The sequence below is a fragment of the Dromiciops gliroides genome, chromosome 4 (assembly GCF_019393635.1).
Source record: "Dromiciops gliroides isolate mDroGli1 chromosome 4, mDroGli1.pri, whole genome shotgun sequence".
Taxonomy (NCBI): Eukaryota; Metazoa; Chordata; class Mammalia; order Microbiotheria; family Microbiotheriidae; genus Dromiciops; species Dromiciops gliroides.
This window is the reverse complement of record NC_057864.1, coordinates 23117422-23134180: the sequence shown is the minus strand read 5'-3', so window position 1 is coordinate 23134180 and position 16759 is coordinate 23117422. Positions and strand designations below refer to the sequence as shown.

Genomic DNA, 16759 nt, shown 5'->3' with positions numbered 1-16759 from the left:
CTTTTCCACAAAAGTGGACAGGAAGTCCACTTGATTAGGACCCATGTAATCTAACCTCTGCCTTTGCACAGGCTATTCAATAGCTAGAGGAAAAAATACTCTCATTTATACCACTTTGGCATTGGTGATTTTCTTCTACCCATCTCAAATGCTACCTTCTATGTGGACCTTCCATGCCTGGCACATTCTAGGCCTTTTATCTGTAGCAGCAGTTCATTGATTGGACTCAATTTCTAGATCCTGCTTCATACATTTTGCATGGCCAGAACATAGAAGAATCTGGGATATGACCAAGACAGAACCACCCTGCCCATGCATGTTTCATGCTGAAATACAGTGAGTAACCACTGGTTGTGTTTCAGAGTCATTTGGGAGCCAGTTCTCTTTCTCTGTCCTTCTCTAGAGAAATTCCAGATGATTTACCATCGTTTCTTGTTAAATAAGCAAGTTCAACTTGTTCCAAAACACTTGAGTGAACAGGACAATATATTGATATTGACTAACTTTTTTAAAAAGTTTTAATAAACAGAATAAAATCCTTGTTGAATAGTACAAACAAAATGAGCACTTCCATGTTATCTTATAGAACAGGAGGGAATTTTTTTTAAAGCACATTAAATTCAGCATGTAACTCAAAATCATCCTGCTTGTTTCATTCCTTCTACCTTTTGTTTCCCCCCCTTTTTCAATTTGGGAACCCTGTTGCTATTTTTTCCTTCACCTTCTTCCCACAGCTGCCCAGCCAATGGAAAAAAAGGCAAGAAATCCCTGTAACAATTTTACATGAACACATTGCCATGTTGTTTGTGTTGGAAAATGCACGTTGGACTTTTGCACTTTGGGTCTATGAACTTTTTTAAAGAGGTTGCCAACATGCTTCATTTTTCTTCTGAAGTTTTAATTTTGTCAGAGAATTGGTCCATTTCTTCCTTTCTGATTATCCATAGATGCCTTGATCAAGGCCTTTACTTTCTGTGGTCAGTAGAGCCTGTGGTTGCCCCTTGGCTCTCTCTCATTTTTGTTATAATTGTTCCTCCTCTTTCCTAGTATTTCCTTTCCTGAAGAGATCCCTTTATGCCTCATCTTGCTGCCAAGTCATCATCATAAGCATCGACAGAAACAAGGGGCATTGTTCTGTGATGTTAGAATCTTAAGCATGATGTTTCCATTTATTGACTATAGTGTACTATTTGGGATATTAATCTGCTCCTAATTGCTTCACTTTTGGGGATGTAACTTTTTTTTTTGCAGGGCAATGGGGGTTAAGTGACTTGCCCAGGGTCACACAGCTAGTAAGTGTTAAGTGTCTGAGGCTGGATTTGAACTCAGGTACTCCTGAATCCAGAGCCAGCGCTTTAACCACTGTGCCATCTAGCTGCCCCCGGGGATGTAACTTTTAGTTGGGTCTACCTAGACTTACATCTGCCCTCCTTAGTGAGGATCTAAGGCAGGTAAAGGAGGACTTCTTCTAAGGCCTTCACAACTCTTGAGTAATGCATGGCAAAACCCAAATGGGAAGAGGATATCCCTGTAACTAAACCAAGACACACACAGGCATATACATACAAATATAGTTCCCCCCATTTACCAACTTTTAATTTAACAATGGGATGCTCGAGGTAGAGCAGAGAACATTCTTTCCAAAATATATGCTCAAGTAAGAAAAGGATCAAGGATACACACCTAAGAAAATAGAAATGGCCAGCTTCTAGTTAAATGGGAAATGAGGCTTTGGTTTACATGTTTGCTAATCCAGTTCGAGTATAAAAGCATTAGATAGAGGCGATCTGATGCAGGAAGGGGTTCATTTTGCCTCTTATCCTGAAGCTATTTGGCCTTGATAATCTAGAGTTAACATACTCTCCGCTTTTACTGAGGATACCCTAAAGGCCAATGGCCAATTCCATTAACCAAGCCTGTGAGCAAGAATGACATTTGTAAAGTTGCCTCTCACCCTCCCAGCTAAGATATCTCCCCTCCTCCCCACAAAGCCACAGGCTCCATGAGGACAACAGCAATAATTAACAGTACATTTTGGTCCTTGACTGCCATGGAGGTAAACAATGGATTTCATTTTCATGAAAGACTTAAGACTTGTGGGGAATATCAGAAATGGTCCTGTACTGGGTGGATCAGTATTTTTTTTTCTTTTTTTTTTTTGCTTTGTTTTTTTTTTTGTTTTGTTTTTATGGGGCAATGAGGGTTAAGTGACTTTCCCAGGGTCACACGGCTAGTAAATGCCAGTGTCTGAGGCTGAATTTGAACTCAGGTACTCCTGAATTCAGGGCTGGTGCTTTATCCACTGTGCCACATAGCTGCTCCCAGTATTTCATTTTTCTTATCAGAAGCACAAGTACCTATGTTAAATGGATTCTTATCTGGCTTTTAGAACATGAAAGTGTTCATGTATTCTCAGTACTCTTCCTCAAAGAGTAGCTGATTTTAAGGCAACATAAAGGGACTAGATTGAGAGAAGTTACAGGGGCCAACAAAACTCATCCGGTAGTTGGGAAAGTAAAAAGTCAGAGGTAGAAATCAAGAAGTACTGAATCACTGGAATAAGGCAATGTATAATTCTTGGCAGAAAGAGTCAGAAACTTTGAATTTAGGTGGGAGCATCCCTCAGGCAATCCAATAATGAAGAGAACTCCTGCACATCTAATATTACCGGCACACAGATTCTCTAAGTATACTGGGAATTTAGGGATAGGAAGCCAAATCATGGCATTTCTAAAGGAGGAAGAGGGGCAATAAGGCATTCAATTCTCTATCGGGGATTTGCATGGCAATCCTCCCCATACATATTGTTTATGGAAAATGAAATGAGGAGGAGGGCATCATTCTGATATCTGGCTTTGCTACTGTTTTTGCAAGAGTGGTCCATTGATAACCCCACCACTAGTCAAGATTTAGATGCTCTTTTCAAGAAGAGCTAGACAGCCAAGTTTAGGCCCAACAAGCCCATACACTTCAGTTTCACTGACAACCTCCTGAGCCCAAGGGAAAAACAATGATCTTCCAAAACATTACTGTGAGTACAAGGTGACTAGAAGAAAACATAGGATCAAACATAGTGGGGCAGATGAGAATAGTGATGAAGGAAAAAAAAAAAAAAGAATGGCTTCCTCCATCTCTGGGGAAGATTCGGAAGAACAAATAAGCATGCAATGGGTAACAATAGCAGCAGTGAGCATTTTTTGCCAGTTCCAAAATGATAATGCTTAGTGACTTTTCTTCTCCCTAAAGGTCACAACCAAGGATTCTATGCAACACTCCAAGTAGCCACTTACCTAGAAATCAGGCAGACTAATGGCTCTATCTCGAGCTCTCAGGCAGAGGATAAAGATAGCAAAAAATCCCTTGGTGGATAAAGATAAAAGTTGGCCTAGGAGAGTGGGAAGGATGGAGAGGGCAAAATTTTATGGGAACAATTATTATCTAACAATCACAATCACAATCACATAATAGTCATGAACTAGCTGGCTTAACTCAGCATTAAGCTTCAAGTTTCAAGAGTTTTCATCAATCTTCAGTAAGGAAAAAAAAGTGGGGATCATGGGGCGGGGGACAAACCAGCCTGGAGATTTTGATCAGTGTCAGAGAACAGTTGAAGTATAAATGAGCCAAACTTTGTGGTTATTAGAGTGACGAGCTCCACAGCCAGGAGTCCTTGAAGAACTTCACAGGTTACGGTTTCATTTATCTAGTCCACTCTGTGGACACAATCACTTGAACCAGAATGGAACCACCAATGAGAATCAGAATAACTATATCCAAATGGGAAAACAAGTATTTGAAGGAACACCTGAATAATGATAACTGTCTTCTCAAGCTCTCTTAATTGGATAACTAATGAGTTTGCTCCTTCCTATACCTCACTATAGACAGATCCCAAAATTCTTCAGAGAGCTGGGATACTCTCTAGGGCATAGCACTAAGTTCCATAATAATAATTAGGCAGGTGGCACAGTAGATAGGTCCTCCTGACTCCAGGGCAAGTGCTTTTATTTCATATCCGTCCTTAGACACTTGACACTATCTATGTGACCCTGGGCAAGTCACTTAACCCCAGTTGCCTCACCCCCAAAAAATAATAATAATCATTAGGCAGTAACTATGATACCCATCAAGTGTCAGACTTTTCTGGAGATAATTTGTTTTTGGTGGCAGCTCTCTTAAACCATAGAAAGAAATGATATCTATAGTTACGTAACGGAGCCTCACTACATACTCTTTGGAACCACTTGAGCCTCCTTTCCTGCAAAATAAAGGCATTGAGGCATAATGAGAGCCAGCCTCCAAAGTAGAAGAACCAAGCTGAAATCCCACATCTGATGTAAAAATTGTGAGACTCTGGGCAAGTCAGTCGACTTCCCAGACAATTAGGCAGATACTTAGTTGTAATGAAGGCATCAAACTACATTGGCAGAGTAAGTTTCCTATTGGGAATCCACTAAGAAATCATAGATCCATTCCCCCCTCTCCCCCGCTCATATATATATATATATATATGTATATATATATATGTATATGTATATATATATGTATGTATATATGTATATATGTATATATGTGTGTGTATATATGTATATATATGTGTATATATATGTATATATATATAGATAGGTAGATAGATATAGATATAGATATAGATAGATAGATATACACACACACAATAACATCAAACATATTTCTGCATTAGTCATGCTATAAGAGAAGAATCAGAGCAAAAAGGAAAAATCTCAAAAAAGAAAAACAGCACCAAAAACAAAAGAAGTAGTATGGTCCAATCAGCATCCATATCCCACAGTTCCTTTTTTTCTGGATTTGGAGAGCTTTTTCCATCATGAGTCCTTTGGAACTTTTTGTACCATCGGATTGGTGAGAAGAATCTAGTCTATTGCAGTTGATCAACACATAGTGTTGATGATACTGTATATAATGTTCTCCTGGTTCTGCTCATCTCACTCATCAGTTCATGCAAGTTCTTCCAGGTTTCTCTGAACTCTTCCTGCTCATAATTTCCTACAGGGCAATAGAATTCTATTACATTCATATACCACAACTTGTTCAGCCATTCCCCAATTGATGAGCAAACTCCTCAATTTCCAATTCCTTGCCACCACAGAAAGAGGAGCTATAAATATTTTTGTACATTTGGGTCCTTTTCCTTTTTATGATCTCTTTGGGGAAAAGACCCAAAAGCAGTATTGCTGGATAAAAGGGTATGCACAGCTCTATAGCCCTTTGGGCATAATTCCGAATTGCTCTCCAGAATGATTGGATCCATTCACAGCTCCATCAACAATGCATTAGTGTTCCAATTTTTCCACAGCTTCTCCAATATTTATTATTTTCCTTTTTTGTCATATTAGTCAATCTGATAGGTGTCAGGTGGTACCACAGATCAACTCATACTTATTGAGTGTAGTCCTAGAAGCCCGTCACAATCTTTCAGTGCTGACAGGTAACACCATGACTAGAAACTTATTTACACATCTACCTTTCCCAAGTCAAGAGTTCTCACTAGGAGTTACCTACATCAATGAAATAAGTCTAGTTTAAAACATTACTTCGGGAAGTTGGAGAAAGTATCCATACCAAGATAAGGCATTGAAGGGATGCTAATGGAACATTAACAGAAATTCCACCAAGCCAGGAAAGCTTCCTGAAGATGGGCATGGAGATTACTAGTCCATCTGTCACCTCAGAACCAGTCTAGCTGAGTTCAGAAAGACCTACTACAAAGTTCAGCACAGGTGGTGAGCAGGGAATGATTATTTTCATAGCAACCACATATCTTGCTCAATGTTCTTAGTCAGATTAGAGTTGGACCAGATTCTTATGAACCGTTTTGTGTTCAAGTCAATATCCTTTCCTTTCCTCTCCTTTGCTTTTTCTTGGCCCTGTCCTTGTAAGAAGAAGGAAGTATAACAAATTTATAGTAGTTCCATTGAAAGACAAGACAGTTACATCAGCTCCTTCTGCATAATCACTGGCAACAGATGGAGTAAACCCAGGTTGTCTGTGTGGCCCCCTTGTTAGTGGGATGACAAGAGGCACCATGTAGGAGGGAGCTGTTCCTGCTGAAGCTTGTCATAATATGAGCAAGAACTAATAGAAAGATGGCCAATATCCACTATTAGATATGAGTACAGCCAATGATAAGGTCAGAATCACTGGGGGGAATCACAAAAGGACTGCCAGGAGCAAGGCTGGAAAGACAAGATCTCAGAGTGGACTAGGTCCCACTTGTCTACTTCCTTTCTTAAGGGGTGGTGGGGAATACGTTTTACAGAAGTGTTAGAAAACATAGCTTAGTGAAGGGACTATAAGCAATGAAGGCCCTTGTAGCAAGAGGCAGGTTCTTCTGCCCTTGATCATTTGAGAGACTAGTGACTCACGTACCTCTGAGGGTTCTGTTAGCAGATGGATATGAAAGACTACAACTTTCAACAGTTTCTTTATGTACTTCTGACAAATCGGGGCTAGGAAGCCTCAGCCTGCAACATGCCTAGGAGAGATTCCAGCAGTTCAGAAGAAATTAGGGGAAACGAAGATAATTTTTTTTATTTAAGTCTGCTTGCAAGAAGGTGATAGCTCTGCAAAGAAGACGGATAAGCCACGACCGTGACAGCTTTTGCTTAAAAACTTTAGAGCTTATATGTTTGTGAGACTCAGTCTTGAGTCCTAGAAGCAGGATCAGTTAGCAGGTCTGGACTAGTGGTAAGTCACCCATCAGGGTGTTTATTTGAGCAAAGCACCAAATGAAGCATGTTTAAGAGAGAACAAGGACTTTTCTGGTTCCCACCAGGGTGTCCAGGGTGCTAGATGAATGCACTTCTCAATCCTAGTTTGACTCCAAGATTGCTATATATTCTACATACAATGGAATTCCCATGAGCCATTTAGGAATGTGATTCTGCCACTTGAAGTGGCCATGAAGTTTTGAGCATCATCTGGCATCTGAGGCTTTTGATCCGTTGGTTTTTGTTTCATGATCCTACTTAATGTTGCGAGGGCATGAAGTTCAGTTAAGAACAGGCTCTATCAGTGCTAATGCTCTGATTCAAAGTATGATTCAGGGACTACTTCGAGACAGAAACATATGACAAACTTGGTTGAGCAGATTGATTAAACAAGTCATTTCTGGTAGACTGAAGATAAAGTTCTCAGAAATTAATAAGTGTTTTCTCAAAGCGGGACTACAGTCAAATAGGCAACTTATGAAGCATACTCCAATAATGCAGTGTCAGGAAGCAAGCCCCTCGATTCCCATTACCCTTCAACAAAAAGAATATGAGTACATAGGACTTCTATCAGTTCCCCTAACTAGGGTGCAAGAGAGTAAAGAACATGTTGGCCATCCGGGCCTTCTTGCCCCACCTGGATCCAAATAGAGATGATGGCCAAAGCCAGCTCAGTTTCCACAGAGAATTGTTTTGTAAAGTCTTCGACAAGGAAGATTGTGAGCAGTAACACTGAAAGATGTCCCTTAATGAGCTTTTAGTTTACTGCTTAAAAAATAAGATTATCCTAAGACTTTTTTTTTTGTGGTGCAATGGGGGTTAAGTGACTTGCCCAGGGTCACACAGCTAGTAAGTGTCAAGTGTCTGAGGCTGGATTTGAATTCAGGTACTCCTGAATCCAGGGCCAGTGCTTTATCCACTGCGCCACCTAGCCGCCCCCAATCCTAAGACTTAAGAAAAAAAAACTGTGAAGCTCAGGAAAATGTAGATTAAATATTTAGGTTTTTTATAATCAGAAATTATAATTATAATATTTTGTAGTCAGTAACTATATAAAGAATTCTGAAGCTCAGTTGGACTCTAGTTTAAGGTTATAACCTTATTGGCACTAACATTCTAGTTTTTTTCTTTTAATGGGTATGTAACCCTGACCATCGCGTTTCCAATCCCAGCGATCCCTAACCCTTCCCTATCCCCCAGTACTTGGATCCCTTACTGTCCCCTTCTTTCCATGCTGTCTTCTGGAATACCTGTTCCATAGGCAAGTCGGATTACATCTTAATTTGTTCTTCTCATTCTCTCTATCACTTAAACTTGGCTCCCCGTGGATCACAGATTCCCTGGCCACTCCAACTCTGACTGTACCTTTACTCACCTCCCAACCCCAACTTGGGGGTCAAGGAGTGGAGCAGGGAAGAGAGAATTAGGATTTTCCTTGCTTCCCAATCTGACCCCTACCAGCATTGTCATCTCTCCTTTGTTCATGCAATCTGAATATAGCGCCCAATCAGAATCCAGGTTGCTGCTGTCTACAGACCTCCAGGACACTCCCCTTCCTTCCACAAGGAATTCGATACCTGGCTCAGTCTTTCTCCTCCACTCCAGCTAGGGGACTAGGACATGCATATCGACTCTTCCTCAAACCTCCCAGAGATCCCCCTACCCCTGTCCTCCCAGCTAAGAAAAGAATATTGACTCATTTGACTGAAAACAACCTTAGGCCAATTTGCTCAGAGCACTGCTTTCTCCTCTCTTCCTCACCTCTTATCACCCAGATGTCTTCTGCTACTGATACCTCTAACCCTACACCACATGAGGTAGCTTTTCTCCTCACCAAAGCTAGCCTGGCTGTATGTACAAGTGATCCCATTTTGTCCAATCTCCATCAGGCTGTCCTCTCAGCTATCTTCCATCGTCCTGTCTACTAGCTGCTCTTCTACTGAGATGCCTCTTGTCTTCCTTATAGTCAAGGAGTTCACTTTATCTTTCTGCTAGCTATCGTCCATCTCTTGCCATTTGTGGTTAAAAAAAAAAAAAGAAAAATTGAGCAGATTGCTTACAATAGGTGCCTCCACTGCCTCTCCTTATACTCTGACCCCACCACAATCCATTTTCTGACTTCAGAATTCAATGGAGACTGCTTTTTTTCAGAGTTACCAATGATCTCCTAATGTCAAATCTGGTAGCCTTTCTTAGACCTAACTCTCTCTCTGAAGCCTTGTAACATTGTTAATCACCGTCTTCTGTTTTGGGGATACCCCTCTGCTCATTCTTCTACATGAGAGACTACCTCCTTTCAGTCACCTTTGCTATATCTTTTTCTAGGTCATGCCTGGTAACCTTCAGTATTCCCCAGGGCTAGATCCTGGGTCTGCTTCTCTTTATACTATTTTACCTGCTGATCTCAGATTTTAGATCTCTAAGCTTATTCTCAAATATACCTATCCCACAAACCTCCAATCTACTACCTTCTACTACCTTCCAGACATCTTGAACTAACTCTAGCCCTGGAAAAAGGGACTCATGCATAACCAGGTGCTCATCCAGCCCTCCAAATTCAGTCTTCTATGAGTCGACTGATCTAGCCAACTGTAGCAAAGCTATTTATATCCAGTTCAACTTTGACTCAAGTAAAACCAATTTGAATGATTTTTTTTCCTTAAAAAATGCTAATATATTTTACCATGCAGTAGACAATGTCAAAAATACATTACTGGTTCTCCTCACTTAACTTAATCAATAATAATGACTTCCAATTACATAGATTTAAATATGGAGATCAGCATACTTCCCAGGTTATCCTTGATAAAGATGAAGAAGCCCTAAGTAAGCTTTCACAGGTGCACTAACAAGAGAAAGGTAGGTAATCAAAGATCCAATTATACTTATTGCATAATTATCCAAGGAAATGAGTGGAGAGGAACAAATCCATTGCCCTTAAGTTATGATTGGTCTTGGAAGTTATCATAGGACAAGAGGGCCTAGTCACATGTGAATATCCAAGATTTATCAGTATCCTTGTAGGGGGACAAACCCAGGAAAGGCAGACAGTGGTTAAGTTGCCAGAGGATACTCACTAACTTCATGGTATGTTTGAGCAGGCATTGGTACATATTTTTATCTTTTGAAGAAACAACCATATGTGTGAGGTCACAGATGGAGTGGAGTGCTCCACTGATGATACCAGATGCTTTGAGCTATGAAGTATCACTGCTATTAACAAACAATTTAGGCTTTTTTGGGTAAAACTGCCTAGGCTGCCCATAATGGATCCTTGTACAATACTCCCTGCCCCATTTCCCCATCTTCCCATAACTTCAAAGCATGCAGGTTATTGAAGCCCAAAATATACTTTAGCAGTGCCTAATGAAATTTGTAGGCTCAGCTCAAGAAATATATTTCCATGAAGCCTTCCTTTCGATCTCATCTATTTGCTCTTGAGATATCAACCTGTCCATCTTTCCCTTGGTTCTCCACTCCTTTTTTTCTGCGGGTTATTTATCTATTGCTCCTTATATTGAGGAGTCATACTCCATGTCACAGAACAGAAAACTTGCTTAATGTTTGCTGAATCAGAAAAAAAATCCAAAAGGAATTTCAGCCGAGTATTAGCCAAGCATCAATATAATGCTTTATGATGACTTTGACTAGCTAACATAGGATCAGTCAAGCTCAGACTGAAGGGACCTGATAAACCAGCTAGTCCAACCCCCACTTTTGCAAAGGAATCATCTAAGACCAAAAAAAGTGGATTGTTTGCCCACATTCATAGAACTTCCCCATATTCATGTTAATTTGCTCATTCATGGCAAGGTCACATTTGGAAACCAGGTCCTTGGATTCCAAAGCCAGTGTTCTTTCCACCATATAGAAGGCATTACAGAATGCTTCAAATAGCCAAGAAAAAAAAGCTGGAAGATTTATTTCATGGCATTAGGACAAATAACCTTGAAAAGGGTCATGTGTTCCATTGGCATCTAGACATTTGGAACAGTGCTGAATTATCTTATGCCCATTATGTCCAAAAAGGGTATGGAAGCATTAAAAAGTTGCCAAGGACCAACAGGCATGATACACTTCCCTAAGGGAAATCCTCCCAATAAGATATTAAGTCCATTAGGGCTTGGTTAAGATTAAGGGGTCTATTGAGGTCCAGTTGGGGTGGGGGGAGAGAACAAAAGTATACTAATTCTGGCACTTATCCATACAGAGATTTCACACATTTGAGAAGCCTCATTACCAAAGACTCAAAATCAACACCTGGATCCTTAGCTTTCTCTGTAGTTAGGGCATAACATGAAGAAACCATACTATATCCTGTTCCTGTGCATTCCCTTTTCTTTCTTCCCAGCATCAGAATAGAACCAGTTGTCTTATGCCAACAGCTCATCATGAACCAGCTCCATTCATTTGTTAGTTCAGACCTGATATTTAAGTTGCCTTCCCTCCCCCTCCAAGTGTGCGAATGAACGTCTCACTTGGAATGTCCAAGGAAAAATTCTGAGGATGTTTTCTGGTCTAATGTACCTAGAAATACTGACCTACCATTAGTACTTGTGCTCTGAAGAAAGCTAGGGTAATTAGTAACAAAAGCCCACGTGGAAGGTTTAGTGGAGAGCATAAGCATCAATTTCCAAAGTGGAGGACATATGCCCAATGTTTGTGAGCCTGATGTGCAAGACCAATGACAAGTCACTGGTTATAGCCATTATAACCAACAACAATAACCAAGCCCTAGCTCTATGACATCATTGTGAACAGGCTCAGTAGGCATGGAGAGTCAATGAAATAACTTTTCAGGTAACCCAATTGGTGCTATGGTTCTCTCTTCCCATGGCAGTCACTACTTGAATGTTAAAAGGCAACTCATGATTTTCCACCTCATTTGGACCTTGGACAGCTCTATCTCTTTATAACCTTTTATATACGGCACAGGCCTTGGATTTATTGTGGAGCTGGATCATCTCTCTGCTACCTCCTCACTTATGTCCATACCCCAACCTGCAATACCAGATGCTGAGGTTGGAAAGTGGAAAGAGCAATACAAGGCTAACCAGGTGTCTGTGGTCTGGGTGACTGAGGTAGCAGTCCCTCTACAACACATTATACACCTTGGATCTTCTGTGCCAAAGTTTCCAGCCCATTGACTGGACCTGCTCCCTCAACAGCTGGGAAATGTGAGCTAATAATGGAATTTGGCAGATACTCAAAAGGCCCACCTGGAGATTAATCTAAACTGATTGAATTAAGTGAAGTGGGGGAAGAGATGGGAGAGGAGCAGGGCAGTCAATGGATTTTACACTCATCAGAAAAGACCCAAAGACCTTAAACTCAGAGTTGCCTCAAGGAAGGATTAACACCTACACACCCAATTGGGTGGAGTAATCTATTTACTCTTGCTGATTAGCCTGCTTGAAGTTAATTATTAGATTGTAACCGTGTCTGGCCCTTAAGAAGGCATTGTTCTCAGAAGCTAAGCACTTTGAGAACTCAACTGGAGACCACCTTTAAAAGTTCAGTGAACCAGTGGATTTGCATGACACCTACCAATCAGCTTGAAGCAGTGTGTAAGGACTGCCTCTGCTCTGGATCTATAAAAAGCTTCCACACTCAGTTTTCTGGGCAGTTTGTGCTTGAAGTAGGCTCATGGTGGAGGACTTGAGGAAGAACCTGCCCAGGCTGGAACTTTAGGCTAGACGGGCCTTTTCTTATCCTTCTGAACTCCACATGAATACCTGGTATGCTTTAATAAATACTTAATGGGGCCCATAGTTTATGAAGAATCATTTAGGTTCTTATGAAGACAAACTGAGCTAGAGGGGAATCTTTGATGGTTGGGAGCCAACTAGGGGGATGGCTGATGAGGAAGAAGATCTGACTTTTGAAAAAGAAAATGAAGATGCAGGAGGAGGAGGAGTAGATGGCAGACAGGGTAAAAGGAAAAGATTTTTCTCTGAAGAATTAAGGTGTATGATGTATGGCTTTGGTGATGACCAAAATCCTTACACTGAGTCAGTGGATATTCTTCAAGACCTTGTCATAGAATTCATCACTGACATGACTCACAAAGCAATGTCTATTGGAAGACAAGGTCGAGTGCAGGTTGAAGATATCTTCTTGATTTGAAAAGATCCAAGGAAGTTTGCCAGAGTTAAGGACTTGCTTACTATGAATGAAGAACTGAAACAGGCTAGAAAAGCATTTGATGAAGCAAACTATGGATCCTGACATCTTGTATGTTCTCCAAAGTTCCAGTATCTTCTAGGAAGAGTGTATGGGTACTTGGAACTGTATTTTCCACCTGGCCAAAAATAAAAGGTCCCAACATAATTTAAGTACTTCAAATAATGACTTAATCATGACCTGCCCACTCAACCTTGAGCAGCACCCTCATATACACTCCTAAGGGATCCCAGCTGGGTCCAGTGCAGTTCACATATTCCCAATGACCCCCTACCCCTACCTGCCTGCCTGTTTCCTAAGGCAGGAGAGAAGTCTTGAATATAAGATCTGCCATAAAAAAAAAAAAAAAACCTTTCAAGTGCTCCTCCACCCTGTCTACCCATCTCTTCATCCATTGAAACACACAGTCTTACATCTGCCAGTATTGTGGCAAGTGCTTCACCCCAAAGCCAGACATGAAGACATCTGCACTGGAGAGAAATCCACAAGGGCATTGTGGGAAAGCTTTTAGCCAGAGCTCCAACCTGATCACCCAGGGCCCCAAACACATGGGCTTCAAACCCTTTAGCTGGCAGACAACCAGCAGCACCGGGAGAGCCAGCACAGCCTCAAATGAATGAGGCTTCCTCACTGAACCCAGCTGGCCAGGACCTTTCCTGCTGAACAGTGAGGTCGGATATGCCTCTTCACTTTGGGTTCTTCTGTGCTGGGGATGGTTTGGGAAAAAGGAACACACATAGATTGGGAATCTAAGTTACTTGGACTGGAGCTCCAGCTCTAACACTCCTTGGAACCTGGGACCAATCACCATCTCTTTGTACCTCAGTTTCTTCACCTGTCAAATGAGGTGTTTTGGTTAGGTAGTCACTAAAATGCTATTTTGGCTATGATTCTAGAGCAGTTTCTAGAACTTGAACCTGAAGTGAATGTGGTTCACTTCAGAGAAAGATGGAATAAGCCAGAGATTGAAAGAGGCAGGGGTGAAAAAAAGCCCTGCCATTCTGTCTTAGGCTGCAAATTCATTCCTTCATTCATTCCATGTGTCAGGCTCTGTTATGGGGACTGTTGAGGTAGTTTTGTCTTGACTTATTTTTTCCCCTAAAGAAATCATTGGAGCCCAATGGTACCACTGCTAGGTCTGTATCCCAAAGAGATCATAGAAGAGGGAAAAGGACCCACACGTACAAAAATATGTATAGCAGCTCTTTGCTGTGGTGGAGAATTAAAAATCAAGGGGAATGGTTAAACAAGTTGTGGTATATGAATGTAGTGGAATACTATTGTGCTGTAAGAAATGACGAGCAGGCAGATTTCAGAGAAACCTGGAAGGACTTATGTGAACTGATGCTGACTGAGAGAAGCAGAACCAGGAGAACCAGGAGAACATTGTACACTGTAACAGCAACACTGTATGATGGAAACAGTGGTGATAGACTTGGCTCTTCTCTCAGCAGTGCAATGATCCTAAAGAATTTCAAGGAACTTCATGATAGAAAATGTTCTCAACATCCAGAAAAACCAAAACCCAAACCTGTGGACTATGAATGCAGATTGAACCATACTGTTCCTACTTTGGGGCTTTTTTTCCTTCTTTGAGGTTTTTTCCCCTTCTGCTCCAATTCTTTCACAATGACTAATGCAGAAAGATGTTTAATGTGACTGTACATTTAACCTATGTCAGATTGCTTTCTGTCTTGGGGAGGAGGGAAGGGAGAATGGGAGAAAATTTTGGAACTAAAAAACCTATGAAAACCAATGTTGAAAACTATCCTTATGTAATTGGAAAATAAAATACTTTTGTTAAAAAAAATTATTGGAGTGGCTCCTTGACCCTTGTCGGAAGCACAAGAAACCAGCCCCAGCTGGTGTAGCTCTATTAGGATACTAGCCCTTCTATACAGGGGGCAGAATCATGTATTTCCAGCAATGACTTTTGTATTCTTCACACTTTGGGGCATTGGAAGAAAATAACACAAACTTAAGTATGTGATCGTAAAAAAAGAGTAAGAAGACAGGTATTCTGGCCACACAAAACTCTGACCACTACCCTTTCCCACTGTTCTTTGGAATGCCTGTTCTATAGACAATAAACTTGCTTTATCCTAAATCTTCTCCAGCTTTTAGTTGCATTGGTTTTGTTTGTGGGGGAAAAAAAAATCAAAATCATCCATTTTGCTATTTATATCACTCTTTATCTCTTGTTTGGTCATAAATTCCACCCCTCTCCATACATCTGACAGGTAAACTATTCCTTCCTGTCCTAATTTGTCTATAGTACCACCCTTTATGTCTCAATAATGTACCCATTTTGACCTTTGATACAAAAAAGGTTGGTCTAAGCCTAGTTTCTGCCATTCAATTTTCCACTTTTCCCAGCAGTTTGTCAAATAGTGAGTTTTTAATCCCACAAGCTGGAGTCTTTGGGTTTATCAAACAGCAGATTGCTATAGTCACTTACTTCTGCCTCTTGTGTGCCCAACCTAATCCACTTATTCACCACTTAGCCAGTAACAAACAGCTTTGATGATTGCCATTTTATACTAGAGTTTTCAATCTGATATGGCTAGGCCACCTCACTTTGCATTTTTTCCATTCCCTTGATATTCTTGACCTTTTGTTCTGCCAGATGAATTATTTTTTCTAACTCTAAAATAATTTTTGGTAGTTTGGTATGACACTGAATAAGCAAATTAAAGTAGAATTGTCATTTTCATTTTATGGCCCACCCATGAGCAACTGATTTTTCCAGTGTAGATTTCAATTGTGTGAATCCTGTTTTACAATGGTGTTCAAAAAGTTCCCAAGTTTGTTTTGGCAGGTAGACTCCCAAATATTTTATATTGTCTACAGTCAATTTAAATGGAATTCCTCTTCTGCTGCTGGGTTTCGTCCCACCTTTGAGTTTCTCAAAGTCATTGAAAACTGGATCCTCTGATGACAGACTTGCTGACCACCCTTTCCAGTCCTGGTTACACCTTTACTTATCTCCCCTTGGTTCACTGGTCTAAGCAGGGGAGTTAAAAATACTCCTTGCTCCTGGGTTCTCCCCCTACTTCCACTTAGTATCTTCTTTGAATCCTCTTCAGATCTGGGGGGGATTCCTCTTCTCCTGGTTCTTCTACCTATCTGACCCCTTCTCAGTTTCTTCTACTGTATATCTTCATTCTAGGTCACACCTGGTAACCCTAACTGTTTGTTAGGGGCTTGATCCTGGGCCATCCACTCTATATACACTACTTCACCTGCTGATCCTCGTCCATTTCTATGAATTTATCTTTAAACAAATGATTCTCAAACCTATGCATTCTGTAGACCTCCAATCTATAGCTTTTAGACATCTGGAACTAATGTTTGTCCTGGAGAAAGGGACCCAGGACCACTTAGATGTGTTCTTCCCATCTGTCCTAGGAATATCATGGCTAAGCTCAGCACCGTAAATTCGTGTTGGGGCTGAATCTTATCTACTGTACAACCTTTGCTATGACCATTCCTAGACATGCTTTGTCTCACCTCGAAGTTGCCGGAGACGAGACTCCTCAGTACAGAGTAATTTGTCCCTGTCCCTGAGGAAGGCCTCCCTTGGTGGCCTTTTCTGGGCCATGTCAACATCAGACCTACCTAGGGATCCTTGAAGGAACTCTAGATTCACAGTCGACTGGATTTCCTTCTGATGCTGCCAATGCCCTTTTGTCAAGTCTGGGAGGAGATGGACGATCCCACATGAAATATGGTCTCTAGCATTTGGAATGCAAAGATCTGCTCAGGAGGTGGGGCTGATGAAAGGGCAAGCTGGAAGGAGCTTTTCCCTTGTCAAGTCATTGCAAGAC

General features: G+C 41.0%; 1 pseudogene; it reads left to right on the top strand.

Moving 5' to 3' along the window:
- Window positions 1-12602: 12602 nt before the first annotated feature.
- Window positions 12603-12977, top strand: LOC122752586 (annotated as a pseudogene).
- Window positions 12978-16759: the final 3782 nt, after the last annotated feature.